This window comes from Podarcis raffonei, chromosome 9 (genome assembly GCF_027172205.1).
Source record: "Podarcis raffonei isolate rPodRaf1 chromosome 9, rPodRaf1.pri, whole genome shotgun sequence".
Taxonomy (NCBI): Eukaryota; Metazoa; Chordata; class Lepidosauria; order Squamata; family Lacertidae; genus Podarcis; species Podarcis raffonei.
The window spans coordinates 33422722-33437537 of NC_070610.1; the positions used below are offsets into that span (position 1 = coordinate 33422722).

General features: G+C 45.0%; 1 protein-coding gene across 3 annotated transcripts in view; it reads right to left on the reverse strand.

Moving 5' to 3' along the window:
• WDR17 (WD repeat domain 17) overlaps positions 1–6283 on the reverse strand; it is a 54908-nt gene extending 48625 nt beyond the window's left edge. Inside the window, exon 1 of one of the 3 annotated variants that reach the window (XM_053402612.1) lies at positions 6213–6283. The gene's annotated coding sequence lies outside the window, so the exon portion shown is untranslated. Of the gene's footprint in view, positions 1–6151 lie in introns of all 3 variants that reach the window. The other 2 variants (XM_053402610.1, XM_053402609.1) reach the window with 2 other exon arrangements.
• Between the last annotated feature and the right edge of the window lie 8533 nt (positions 6284–14816).

The window sequence follows — 14816 nt, forward strand, 5'->3', positions numbered from 1 at the left end:
GGGAATTAAATCTCAATCAACACTGTGCAATCAGGGCAATCTTAAGTATATCCGGTGCCGTGGTGCAAAGATCCCTCTGGCGCCCCCACCCCCCGCATTTTCCAGAGTTGCCGAGCTTTTTATGGTGCTGCCGGCAGCTTTGCGGGGCTGGAGGAGGCAGGCAGCGGCTGGAAGGCGGCTCCTCTGGCGGGGAAGAGGCGGAGGCTCCGGGCGCGGCGCTGCTTCAGTGAGGCGAGCGAGGGTGGCAATCTGGTGCCCGGAGGCGCCACACCCAGCCTCCGCCTATTCCCTGGCGCCTGTGCCACAGTGGCCACGGCAGGTAGAGGCTCTGGGCGGGGTGCTGCTTTGGATCAGCATGGCGGAGGCAGGCGAGGGCAGCGAGCTGATGTCGGGAGGTGACATTTCCAGCCTCTGCCTCTTCCCTGGAGCCCTCCTGAACTTGGCACCCCGGCGTCCCGCGCCACTTGCCTCTATGGGCAAGACGCCCCTGTGTGCAATCAATCCAGTGGCCCATACAGTCATACCTCGGTTTACAGACGCTTCAGGTTGCATTTTTTCGGGTTACGGACCGCCAAAACCCGGAAGTACCAGAACAGGTTACTTCCAGGTTTCAGAAGCGCTAAATCACACTTTGCGCATAAGCACCAAGTCACAAACTGTGCGTGCGCAGACGCGCCGCTGCAGGTTGCGAACGTGTATCCCACATGGATCACGTTCGCAACCCGAGCGTCCACTGTATTTATTTATAGAAGTATTTCCATATTACCATATCATAAAATATCAAGCTGGTGTACACTGCTAAAACACATTTTTAAAAATGAAATGAAATTTAAAACGCATATAATCATTAAGGTGACTGATGAGAGACACCCCCACGTGCACACAAAACAGCTGCATAGGTTTGTGGGGGAAAAGAATGTCTTGAAGAGATGCCTGAAAGTTAAAAGCAAGGATCCCTGCCAAATCTTTGCTGGAATAGTGTTCCAGAGCATGGGATAGGTGACGCTAAATGTCCAACTTCCAGTTGATGCCAGTCAGACCTTTGTAACATCGGGGCCAGTGATCAAGCTAAGATCTAATGGATGTCCAACACTGCATTTCTTTTCTTGTATTTTGGAATGGTGACATGCAGGCAACTATAAGTTGTTTGAAATTTGCATCATTGTGATGTTTTCAACCACATATTTTCTTGAAAGTATGTGGCATTTTTTATTTTTTTTAAAGAGCAGACAGGTGTGAGAAGGAAACTTAATCTTCCCTTCAAATGTCCACTCAACTAAAAGTGGGGGAAAAAAATAGACTAATTCCAAGACTGGAAGCAGAACTGTGTGTCATCAGCATATTGCTGACAAGGTACTCCAAAGCTCCAGATGACCCCACTTGGCGGTTTCATGTAGATGTTAAACAGCATAGGGGATAAAACTGAACCCTGAGGAACCCCACATTGAAGACTCCACAGGCCCGAAGAGCAGTCCCCAAGCATCACCCTCTGTAAAAGTCTAGCCACAGCAAGGCAGTGCCACCCACCCCAAACTCGGACAGGTGCTCCAGGAGGATACCATGGCTGATGGTACTGAAAGCTCCTGTGAGTTGAAGGAGAATTATAAGGGTCACATTTCCCGTCTCTCTCCTGACACAAGTCATTAGACAGGGCAACCAAAGCAGTTTCTATGCCAAAACTGGGTCTAAACCCGGATTGAAATGGATCTAGAAAATCAGTTTCCACCAAGAGTGCCTGGATAGTCTACAGAACCTTGCCCAAGAAGGCAAGATGGGCAACTTACTTATGCTGCAATCCTATACTCCTGATTTCTATGAGGCTCACTTTTAAATAGACATGCATAGTATTGCACTGTAAAAGAGCAACTCCACCCTCACCCCAAATTCAATCTCAGTCAACCTTATAAGGTGCATACATGAAAAGGTACAAAGGTAAATGACCCCTGGACAGTTAAGCCTAGTCAAAGGCAACTATGCACTGAAGCACTCATCTCGCTTCAGGTCGAGGGAGCTGGCGTTTGTTCACAGACAACTTTCTGGGTAATGTGGCCAGCATGACTAAACTGCTTCTGGTGCAATGGAACACCGTGACAGCACACAGAAATGCCGTATAGCTTCCTGCCACAGTGGTACCTATTTACCTACTTGCACTGGTATGCTTTCAAACTGCTAGGTTGGAAAAAGCTGGGACAGAGCAACGGGAGCTCAACCCACCACATGGATTTGAACTGCCGACCTTCCAATCAGCAAGTCCAAGAGGTTCAGTGGTTTAGACCACAGCACCACATACATGATATGGCTCCTCTGAAGTAGTAAATCAAAGTGAATTTCTATTAATGCTTTCAATATTTATTGATCTACCACAGGCTTTCTGCTTAATATACAAGTACTTCTCAATTCCTTCTCCCTTCCAACAAGAAAGTCTTGGTCATTTTTTCCAACATATGAAATATGAAACATATGAAATGAAATTTAAATTGCCGTTTATTTAAAACAAAACGTAACCGAACAATATTAAACTTATAACAAAGATAAATGGGGATATTCTTGATTTGATCTAAATTTAGACCAGCTTTTGAAAGTAATCCCAGGAGTCTTCAAAGGAGATATAAACACAAATCCCATCCAATGCATTGCTACTTAATTCTGTGATTAGTGTCACCATGGTGACCGAGCCAGTCCAGACCCCAGAAACCCTTGCTTAAAAGTCTATGGTTCTACATGGCACTAACCACATAGCCTCCAATTAATACCAAAAGGCAATAAGAACACAACGCACTCTGCAGAATCAAACCCTGTATCCAGGCCTGCATATAAACTGTAACATTATTACAGTATACACAAGTTTTAAACATTCAAACAAGTTCCTTTTTAAAGTCCAGGTTTCATAAGATGCATGCATAAACTTCCCCTAGTCCAAAGTCCGTTCCGGGGGCCTAATCCGGCCCTCTGTTCGATTTAATCTGGCCCCCGTGGCAGTATATGACCGGGGGGAAATCCAAAAAAACAACAACTCAACAACTGTGGGGTAAAATTGTAAAAAACCTGGCCTTCTTTGAAAAAAGTTTGGGCACCCCTGCAACCATATACCATACTTATGGAAATGTTTTGCTTAATCTGCTTAACAAGTTAAGTGTTATGTGGCAGCAGTCCACTGGGACTAGGGTGCGAGAACTCACAAGTATATAAACGATGATGGCCCAGGGGATAGAACTGAAAAAGTGTTTAACAGAGTAAGCAGAACTTCAGAATCTGAAGGTGAAGCTGCTGCCACAGAAATCCTTTTAGCACCTTATACAAGGAGTTAAAAGAAGTCTAGGCCCATATGAAGCTAACTGAAACTTTATTTCAGTAATACCTTTATGGTACTGACCAAAATGTCACAAAATTATAGAAAGCTTTCGTACTCTCCAGATCTCTTAATAAAGCAAGATGCTACACAAGGCAGGGGGAAGGGGAAAAAACCCTCCCCATAAGTTCAAAAATTAGGCTACTAGAGCCATGAAATCCAACATGAGGCACAACTGTCCTAGTTGAAGCTGATGCGAGTTGTAGTTCAAACCACCAGGAGAGCACTAGGTTGGAGAAGGCTAGTTTATAAACAATAGCTGAAAGGAAGGAGAGTTTTGTGAAAATGTTTTCAAAGAAGCTCTGATGTTTCAAGGATAGAAATACGTAAATATAACCGTTCCTGTTTAGGTTTTTTACAGGCATTCAGTCTAGTCATTGTCTTTCATGCTATAACTAAAATACCATACCACCAATAACATCAAGAACCAACCCAAGGACACCCCAAGTATCCCACTGGAAAGCATTATTGCTTCCTATAAAAATTCTGTTCTGTTGTTGCTTCTCTCCCAAGTTTATTTAGTAAAACTGAGAAACAAACAGTTGAAGGGGAAATTAATATAACTGGAATCCAAACACAGCAGGAAGGCTCACTGGATAATTGCTGAGTAACAAAAAAGGCTTCTTAACTCTTACGAAGTCAATCTTATAAAATGGTTGGCTAGTGGGTTCCAACGGAATATCCCTCTGGTGTGCTGGGGGGGGGGGTTGGTCTGCAAGAAGTTTCTCTCTCTTTTTATTTAAAGGAAGGGAACACTGGAGCATGTTTCCTCAGCTACAGTCCAATGTAGCACTATTTTTCCTGGACTGAATTATTCAGTTCTGCTGCACATACACAGTACAGTACATCAGTTCTAACTCTGTGGATTACCACATAGTGTGCTGCATGAAAGTTTAGCATGTGGACTGGTAGTCACCTGTACTTCTGAGGCAGTTTTTAAACAGATTATAAGCAGTGTCAGAATGCAGTTCACCATGAGGCTACAAGTAAACTCTCTTCCTAGTTAGCACTTCCACAAGTTATTTTTTAATGGTCCTTTGCAAAGGCACTTGATGCACAATGTACATAGCTTGAGTGGGGAACTCACTGGGGATCCACAATCACCCCTTTTGGGCAAGATGTACTTTTTTCATAGACCTTAGCTACGAGTCCTTCTTCAAGAAGCTGGCTGAGCAGCATGCTCTTTGGCTGGCTCTTGTGATTATTATTAAAACACACACACAACACAACACAACAACAACAAGCACTTTCAAGTTTAAAAAGAAGAATAAACTGACTTTTTAGAAAAGGCACCAAATCTACATATAAGTAGAGGAATATCTCATATGCCTAAAACCCATTTTTTTAGCCAAAAGCTGCCCAAAATATTGGAGTGAGGTGGAGTGGAGGAGATGAAGAGAGAAGAAACCAGTGTTCAGTTTGATAGAGGAGGAAAGGTAAGAATGAGCAGAGCCATCCGGGCCAGTTGTGGGGGAGCAGGAGCTCCTGTGGATGTGTATATCTGTACACAAGCAATCATTACTCACACTGCACATACTTCTTCCACTTTCCAATTTATTTTTCTTATCTCATTGTAAGCCACATGTTTAAACATTTTGCATTTTAATTCTCCAAGAAATCAAGCAGACACTCTGGGCAGATATCACTCTTAGACAAATGGGTTATTCAAAGGGATCCGGTACATTGCCAACCCCCAATGCCATCATTAAGCAAGCAATGGATTTTCAGCTTTTCAAAAGCACAAAATTTCAATGTCGCCATGTTTTTGTCTTTAAAACAACCCAGTTCCATGGAGAGATCACTTCACACTGACTTCACATTTCATCCTGCAACTGAATGGGGGCGGGGATAGTTGTTGGCTCTTCAATACAGTACTTGGCTTACAACATCGCATTCTTTAAGTTTGCTTGAATGTTCTGTGATCTATTTGAGTGCTTGCCTTACTCTATTGTTGCTATTTATTGTTCAGCATCTCTCTCATTTCAACCACTGAATGTTGTAGATACGACATCTTAAAGACTAACAGATTTATTGCAGTATGTAGTCTCCTGGATGGGAGCCTACATCTGATGGCTCTAGTCCAAGGAAGCCCATGCCACAGTCAACCCTTTAAGACAATTTGTTTTTCCTACCACCACCTAACACAGCTACACCTCTGAATGTTGTAGACAAGTACAAAGTAGGGAAAGCATTGCAGCACTATGCCTGCCCTTTTATACCAAAAACTGTATACACTTTTCCTTCAAATCTACATGCAACAAGTTGTTGTTTTTTTAAAGTGATGGCACGCTGTCAGAAACCCTGCTTGTACAAACACAAAACAAAATTCAAAACGCTTCTATTATTACTGCCTGAAAAAAATGCTTGTTTGCAATAGCCACTTCCCATGTGCACACGGATCACAAAACATGGAACTATAAAGTATTCTAATCCCCCCCCTTTAAAAAGAAAAAGTTAAACACACCCTGTCCTTTTGGATGGGGGGGGGGGAGCAAGCATCTTAATCCGAAACGCTTGCCAGAAAACGTACTTAAAAACGAAAGGAAGCACAAGAGCTACAGATGAATATCATGAGCAGGAGAGAAGAGCGTGAAGGGTTGGAATCAGGGCCACAAGCCAAGTACGAATTGCGAGATAAATAGAGCCCAAAGGGAAAGGCGGCCAGGCCAGCAGAGCACAGGCAGGACTCCCGCAACGTGGCTGCAAGGGCTCCCAGGCTGCACGACAAGAGCCATGTCACGCCTCAGCTTCCTTCCCCACCTAGGAAAGGTCAGCGAGGCCCCTTTCCCGCCCGCTTCCCACCTGGGACACAGACAACCTGCTTGCATGAAGGGCTACAGGTTGCCCTCCTCGCCACACCAACCCGCTCTCGGCTCCGCTCGCTTGTCCGTCCTCCTCCTCCTCCTGCTGCCTACCTGCCCGTGGCGAGGCGCTGGCGGGCGCTACTGGACTTGCCCGCGCACGCACAACAACGCGCGCGCACTCCGCGCGCGCTGACAGCTCCGAGAGAGGCGCAGCGCGGCGAGGACGCGGAGGAAAAGAAGCCGCCGCCGCAGGCGGGAGGCCAACCTCGTTGCCCTGGCAACTGGGTGGGCCCGCCCCCTTCGCTTCGCGCGGATTGCTGGCTGCTCGATGGAGGGGCGTGGCGTTCTTGTGATGGACGTCGCGGCAGCGGTAGGGGCGGGCGGGTTGCCAAGGCAACGGGCCGGGTGAGAGGGGAAAGGCTTAGCCCACAAACAGTATCACGGGCGGCCTGGCCTTGGAAGGTGGATTTTGCTTCCCCCCCCCCTTTCGTCTACGCTCACTTTTTCTTGCATGCCTCATTTTTTTCTATTTGTAACCCCCACCTCTTTCTTCTGGTGCGAGGTTTTATTGGGGAGGCAACCATGGTCAGGAAAGGGAACTTTTAAAAATGCGTGGATAAATGAAATAGTAATAAATATACCACGCATCTGAGGAAATGGACCCTATTCCATGAAAGGTTGTGCCCTATTTTTTATAGCCTTTAAGGTGCTATCAGATTTGTGGAATGCTCTCCCCCAAGGAGGTTCATCTGGTGCCTTCATTATACACCTTTAGGAGCCAGACGAAAACATTCAACCAGGCCTTTGGTTAACATCTTATACCCCTTTTTAAATGTGTTTTTTTGGGGGGGGTGTTTATTTGTTCTGTGGTCTTTGTTATTGTTTTATTACATGCTTTTGTATTTTATATATTGTGTTTTTATACCATGAGCCACCCTGATATCTTCGGATAAATGAAAGACTGTATACCAGTGTAATAAAATGATAATCATTCCACTTGTTTTTCTTCACCTCTTGATGACTCAGTGCTGTGCGAATTTATTCCATTGGAAACACTGTGCTCAGAAGTGAGATGAAATGTTCTGTTTGTGGCATTGGATCTGCGATGAGTTATTCCTCTTGGGTCTGTGAGCTCTGCAGAACTGCAAAGAGAAAGAAGGCTCCTCTCAAAACCCTACTGGCACATCAGGGACAGAATCTGCTTCACACAATCAGGCAGTGAAAATATACATATCAGTGTAGTGAACTCGCATCTCACATATGGCATAATGCAAGGCCCGTGTTTTCAAGTTCAAAGAATGGGGAGGGGGGTGTTTCACAGAAGTTTGCCCCCATATATGCAGTGAGTGTACAAATTTCTGCTGAACTACACAGTTCCCATTCCCACTGATTCAAACCTGTTTGAACTGATGGCACAATATGAATTATTAGGAAAGATAATATGAATCAATGTGAGCAAAATGTTATCAAAGTAATATACCGAATTATGATTTCAAACCTATGATTTGAGTGACCGCTGGTGGGACTTAATAATGCAGTAGACACCAGATGCTTACAAAAGGATTTACCATTCTTCCAGATCATAGTTTGATTGGGTAGGGAGATATTGATTTAATTTAGGGTTGACATACGTCTGGAATTTCCCGGACATACACGGAATACTGTAGTCGACAGCAGTGTCTGTGTGGAAATTGGCAAAAATGTCTGGGAAAATCCGGACGTATGTTGGCAGTGCCATTGTTGCCTATTTCCCATAAAAATAGCTCAAAAATGGCATTTTTTCCTTGCAGTTTTGCCAAAAAAGTTCAACAAAACTAAAAGAAGCTCAGCAACTTTGCCAAAAATGCTACACATGCATGGCCTACCCTCCCTTGTTGGGAGCATTTTCACCAGATTCAAGCCCACTTATTTCCCCCATTCTTCCAAGTGAAACCACCTTATGGTGCCTCCACGTCCATTCTTATTTCAGGATTCCTCCCTCCTCTTTTCCCCCACAAGATTGCCTTTCTAGCCCATGAGCTTGTGCAGCAAGGTAATGCCACTGCTACATCTCTCCCTCCCTCAGGAAAGAAACCTTGTGTAAACAAGCTCATCCCATGATCAGTGGCTCTGCAGAACTGTTTCCCTTTTTAGTGCTTTCCCTTCACTCTGTTTTACTTTTCCTCCTCTCTCTTTCCTCCAGATGCGGTCGCCAAGCGGTCATCGCTGCATATGGTATGGTGGCTGCTGTTGTTTGAGACCACACACAGCTTTGCTGGGAATTCCATCCCCGCTGCCTGACCAGGCTGGTCTGGACTGCAGCCAAGTAGGCAGCAGGACATAGCCAGTCCAGCCCACTGATGCCTCTTGCAGAGTTGTCAGATGGTTGATCTGCACTACATAGCACCTAGGATTTATTTATTTATTGTGGAGGTCATGTGATCAGATGACAGTTTTCTGGACAGCACATCTTCAGACTGCAGGTGAAAGTCTATTTCTGAATGCTTCCCATAAAGCAAAACAAAAATGTTAAACCTGCTTGCAAGTCAAAAAGGAAGAAAAGCCCATCAAGGAATAACATTTTTGCCTGGCCTTCTCCCCTGCTGTGTGCTGATTTGCAGGGAATTTTCAATATACATTGTGTGCCTTGGATTTCACGAGGGAAGGAAGATGAGGTATAAAAATGAGCTGAGGGGAGAGACTTCATCAGGCAAGGCCTTCCTCCAGCTGCCTTGTTCCACCCTCTAGTCTCTGCTTCTCAATTTGTATTGTATTATTTGATGTACTGTGGCTTGCCATTTTTTTATTGTAGTTTAGAAATTATTTATTGTAACTGTTAAGAGTGAATCTCTGTTTAACTTGTATATGCTGATGTTATTATTTTATGCTATTCTAATGATTGTTGAATGTTTCTTTTTTATGTAGGTTGCTTATTTTAAAGTTATGTTTTATTATCACATTTTTGTATTGCATTAGATTGTTACAAGATGTACATTTTTTGTTTCTTCAGCTTGTAAACTGCCTTGAGTTTACAAGACGGCATACAAATGGAGGGGAAATGATGATGATAAATTTAAGAAAATAAACAATGATCAGAAGCAAGTCCCAAAATAATTCAATGAGGAAAAATATATTACACCCCAACCTCTGAGTGGTGCGAGATTCCAGGGGTGCCATGCAGGTGCACTTACTAGGGTCTGTGCTTCCTTTTGCACAATGAGGAACAGTGGAGACTGTGGTGTATTTATGAAATATGGTTAATTTACACATATATACAATCTGAGGCTAGATGGGGAGAGTTCAGAGCATTCACATCCCAAGAGGGTCCTCTTCCTTTTATTGTTAAAGCCTCAGCTTCCAAGAGATTCCCAAAACATTGCATCTGACCCTGTGCAGAATAAAACAGACATACAGCCTTAGGTCCTGGAATGCCTCCCACCCAGCTTGCAAAAAGGAAACTTCTTTCCTGTTTGCTCACACCACCCAAACTAAAATCCTACACCCTTCAAACCAGGGGTCGGCAACCTAAGGCCCATGGGCCACAAGTGGCCCACTGGGGTTGTTTAACTGGCCCCCGAGCTGAGCCATCCACTCGGCGAGTCCCTGCGCGCTGCGCTAAACCGATGTGGCATGACGCGCGGACTCGCTTCTGCCGTGCCGAAAATCACGTCTACACAGATGCAGATGCCTAAAATTGCATCTGTGCAGACGCAGATGCCAGAAATTGTGGGTGCGCAATCTGGCCCACTCTGCTGGAGTGACCCAGCCCAGCCGAGGTAAACCTTGCAGACCCCTGCTTTAAAGCCTTTTGCTTCTGCCCACTAACCCACAGCTGGAGAAAGACCCCCACCCCTCTTTCTCTGGCATAATCTTCACCTTCCTAATGGTGTTCTTGATGACTCGGCCATTATTAGCTTTGATCGCCTTGATGGTTCCTCTCCCAGGTTGTTTCCTGGACAGGGAAAGCTGAACCCAGCTCTTTAAAGTCTAACGTTCAGTTTAACGCTCTAAGCATTGGTTAATTCTAACTTTTATTAAATCCAGGAATTATGGGGAGGATCTAGCAACCATGAGTTTAGGGGATTCTTGACCCCCCCCAAAAAAAACTTCTAACACATATATTTTAGCCATGATGACTATCATGTGGTATTTTTTTTACTTCATACAGTTTTTTTTAGTAGTCCTTACAACACTCCTGTAAAGTAGACCAGCAGCATTATGTGTCAAAGATGGAGGATGAGCTAAGAAGACACAATGACTTGTGCCAAAGGCTAGCTGGTGAGTTGACATCTAAACAGAGATTTGAACTAGAAGATTCCAGTGTGAATACTCAGGACTCAAACAGCAACTACATTAACAGAAACAGTGTGTTTTGCTTTCATTTTACTACTTTCAGCACACTGAAGAGCTTAGAATATATCCTGCTTCTCTGGAACATAACTACTTTTAATTGAGCAAAGCAGTGCTTTTCAGAAGAAGCAAGAGTTTAACATTGTGCATTCTGAGCGAGTATGTTTGGATTCTACCGCCATGATCTCTACTAGATTTGCAGGAAGGCCTACTTGGACAGAATTTTTATGTTACAAAAGTTGAAGAGGAATTTACATTGTATGTATAATCTATACATAATAATAATTATTTGACTATAGAAATAATACTTTTAATGCAACCCTGTGCTTAGATGCCACTATTTAATGTTCAGGATTGCAGCCATGTTAAAAAAATGTGATATTACTTCTCACCCACCCCTCCATAATTTTCATATACCTCACCTTGTGAGTTGCTTCTAGCAGTGGCATGCAGGATTATCTCCCCATGGGAGGGGGGTTACATTATCCATGCAGTTCTATCTTTATGGTGCTCCTAATCTATATGCTGCCATTTCCTGTTCTGAACTCAGTAGTAGTGTGCAATAGCATTTCCTAGATAGTTTTGGCTTTTTTTTCCTGGACAGCTTACTTAAATGAAAGCAGGAGGAAGAAATATAATCAGCAGCACTACTTGGTCAGCAGAGGTCGCTTTCTTTCTTTTCCCACCGACATGGACACATTGTCTGAATTTATATGCACACATATAGTTTCAGGTAGGTGGGATCATATCAGAATAATGTTATAAAATGGAAGTTTTTGCAGTGTGAATAACCTTGCAACAGTAGTATAAATCAACAACAAAAGTATTATGTGATGTAACCTCATGGAGACTAATTTACAGAAAGTCAGGCTTTGGACAATGCATAGTAAATAGATATTTGCTTTTTGAAGACTTAATGTATTTACATCAAAAGGTCTAAGCTAAGAGACAGATCTATAAAGCCACTGTTTGGCGACTTTTTGAGTAGAGTTCTCGATGTTTAGAGCACTCTCTAAAGTTGCAATCTCCATGCTGTGAAAATCTTCAGGCTGCTATGAAAGGATCAAGAACAGGTCTGGCTTTTACTTACTGGGTTTTGTTTAGTTGGCAACCCTATTTTATACTTACCGTACTACTGCTTCTTGGGCTTTCTATATTCAGTTAATAAAGAGCCATGATTTTATGTTCAGTGTACAAAAAGCAGCCAAAATTATTTTTGACTTTAGAAAATCAGCCAATACAAAAGCATAATAGCTTAAGTAATCTCTCTCTCTCTCTGTCGTCTCTGTCTCTGTCTCTGTCTCTCTCTCTCTCTCTCTCTGTGTGTGTGTGTGTATGTGTGTGTTGGGTAGGGTTGGGATTCATAGTATTCAGATGTAGTTAAACAAATCTTTGTTTTTCAGTTGTTACTGTCTCCTGGGTAGCATAACAGACATTATAGTCAAATTAGATGTGACATGGAAGTTCTGTGAATGGAACTCTTGACATCCTTTTCCTTACAAAAAGCAGCTTCAAGGGACCTAAACCAAACCTGTGAAGTATGGGATTTAACCCTTTCCCCTAGTTCTATGCCATCAAAGCTAGTCTTTGCTTTAATTAGCAAAACTTGCAGGTACAAAATCTCTAGGGCCAGTTCTTGTTTATCTAGTACCATCTGGGAATTGAAGCCTGCATCATTCCTCTCAGCCCTGTGTTGCAGCAATAAGAATGGCAACAGTGCTAACATTTTAGAAAAGCTTTTGATATTATATAAATATATAGACAGGATGGGGAATTGGTGGTGTTCTAGATGTTGCTGAACTCCATCTCCCATCATCCCTTACTACTGGCCACAGAGCCATCTTTCCCATAGGGCTTAGTGGTGCATTGCACCAGAGCGCTGGCCTCTCAGGGGCGCCCCAGTGAGTGGGGGAGCTGTGTGGCTTTGCCAGCAGCCTCCCCTTTCCCTGCACACCCACCAACTGTGCCCCATCAACCATATGGGTGGCAGGTGTGCAGCTTCCCTCCCAAGCCTCTGCGGGGATTGCTCTCCTGCAGCGACATGGGGGAGAGTTGCGCCCCCCCCAATGCCTGGCAGTGCGTAGCTTCACCCCCCCCCCCATTCATGGTAATTTGGGGGCGCTGGGCAGATATTTGCACCCCGGCGCCACATCTGTTAAAGACAGCCCTGATTGGCCATGCTGGCTGGGGCTAATGGGAGTTGCTGTCCAACAATATTTGGAGACACATAGTTCCCTGCTCTTATTTATGCAGTCGTACCTTGGATGTCAAACAGAATCCATTCCAGAAGTCTGTTCGACTTCCAAAACATTTGGAAACCAAAGTGCTGCTTCTGATTGGCTGCAGGAAGCTCCTGCAGCCAATCGGAAGCCGTGGAAGCCTCACCGGATGTTCAGCTTCCAAAAACAGTTTGCAAACCAGAACAGTCACTTCTGGGTTTGCGGCGTTTAGGAGCCAAAACTTTAGAGAACTAAGCTGTTCGTAAACCAAGGTACGACTGTACTTTGCTTTAGTTTAGGATATATATTGTAATAAGCAGGGAGAGGTATAGACAGGGATATGCTAGGCAAAAGTTGTGACCAGAAAGTTGCGATCTCCTAGAGGAGAGGAAATAAAAATGGAATGATATGTACTGAAATTTAATTTAGTCATTTTTTAAAAAATGTAACCAATTTTGAGTACTTGAGAAAGCTCTTACTAATTATATTACTCTTACTAATAATGCTGTCACTTATTGCCCAGATTTACAGGAGATATAGTAATAGTTTCCACCCGCCTTATGTGCACCTTTAAAGGGGGATTCCCCATTCATATGTTTTCTAAACAGGTCCAACTTCCCATTGAATCTGAGTCTTCTACATTTTCATAAAGCTAGATTTTTACATCCTGCTGAAAGTGAGAAGAACACAGACTTCCTGAGCTGGGCAACATTCTTCCAGATTATACTACGAAACACAGAAAGCACTATGCAGTGAGAAAACCCTCATCATTTGAATCCACGCTAGTTGTAGTTTTGATTCAGAATTAGGAGCAGTCTATGACTTTTCTAAAAGTCTAAAATCATCATCATCATCTAAACTCTACCTCTTCACTTGCTCAGCCATCTCTCCACACTTTTGAATTTTCACTGAGGTGGTAAAAGTGGGAGATCCCATCATTAAATCTCCTTCAGGTAGGCCAGTGATCCTACCTCCACTATTGCGCACCCCTGTTGGGTACCACAGCAGGAAAGATTGGGCCCATGGGGCTGGCTGGAGAGATACAGTATTGTGAACAGCCCCTTCTGCCTTGATGACGCAGTGTGCAGTGGGCTAGTCATGGAAGGAGCTGCCGATTAAAGCACTCATTTGTTTACCTGCACCCTCCTTGTAGGTGGCATGGGAATGGGGATTGGGTCCAATGAACCCACTGCCTTCTCTCCCTCACACATTGCCTCTGGAGGGCAGGCCAGGTGTGGTTCAGTAGGCTGAATGCAGGTGGTGAGGTGACCTTCTAGGTCTAGCATCAACCTTATATACAGTACCTCTCAGAGAGAGAGAGAGAGAGAGAGAGAGAGAGAAAGCAAGCAAGCAGAGGTGGTTGCAACTTGGGTACAGTCCTTGCCCCCTGGGTGCCTAGAGAGAGCAAGAGAGAGGAGTTAGGAGCAGCAGTCACCCCCCTTTCTTGCTTGATTACAGACCCCCAAGCTTAGAACAGCCTCCCCCAACCTGGTGCCCTCCAGATGTGTCGAACTGCATCTCCAACCCTCCCCCATCATTGGCCACGACAGCTGTGGCTGCTAGGAGTTGTAGTCCAACGCACCTGGTGGGCACCAGGCTGGGGAACGTTGGCTCAGCGGGTGAAATGCCGCAGGGTGTCTCAGCGTTTCTCCCAGGGGGATTCCTGGTTGGAGAGTCCTCCTGTCTCTACTTCTTTTTCCAGGTTCTGCTGCCGAGCGTGGGAAGCAAGGAAAGTTTGCTCCCGCTGTTCCACCACGTCTCCTTACTAGCAGCAGCAGCAGCAGCAGCAGATAAAAGGGGCCGCGCTCCACATGCCCCCCCCATACTTCCTCAACTCCTTGCACAGCTCGACCTTGGCTGTGTGGGGACCCAGAAAGCAGCCTGGCTGCGCTGGCTACTCCCGCCCGGGCGACAAAGACGAAGAAGCGCCTCAGCAGCGCGTCCGCTGTCCCGCTGCTCTCCCGCCCAACCGAGAGAAGTTGGGCGGCAGTTCCCCAAACTGAGGCGGGGGCTCCGCCTTGGCGACCCTCCCTGCGGCCGCGGGACGAGGCAGGTGGGCGTGGGGGAGGGGCTTGGGGACCCGCCTCCGCTCCGCTGACGCCGCCGGGGCGAGGG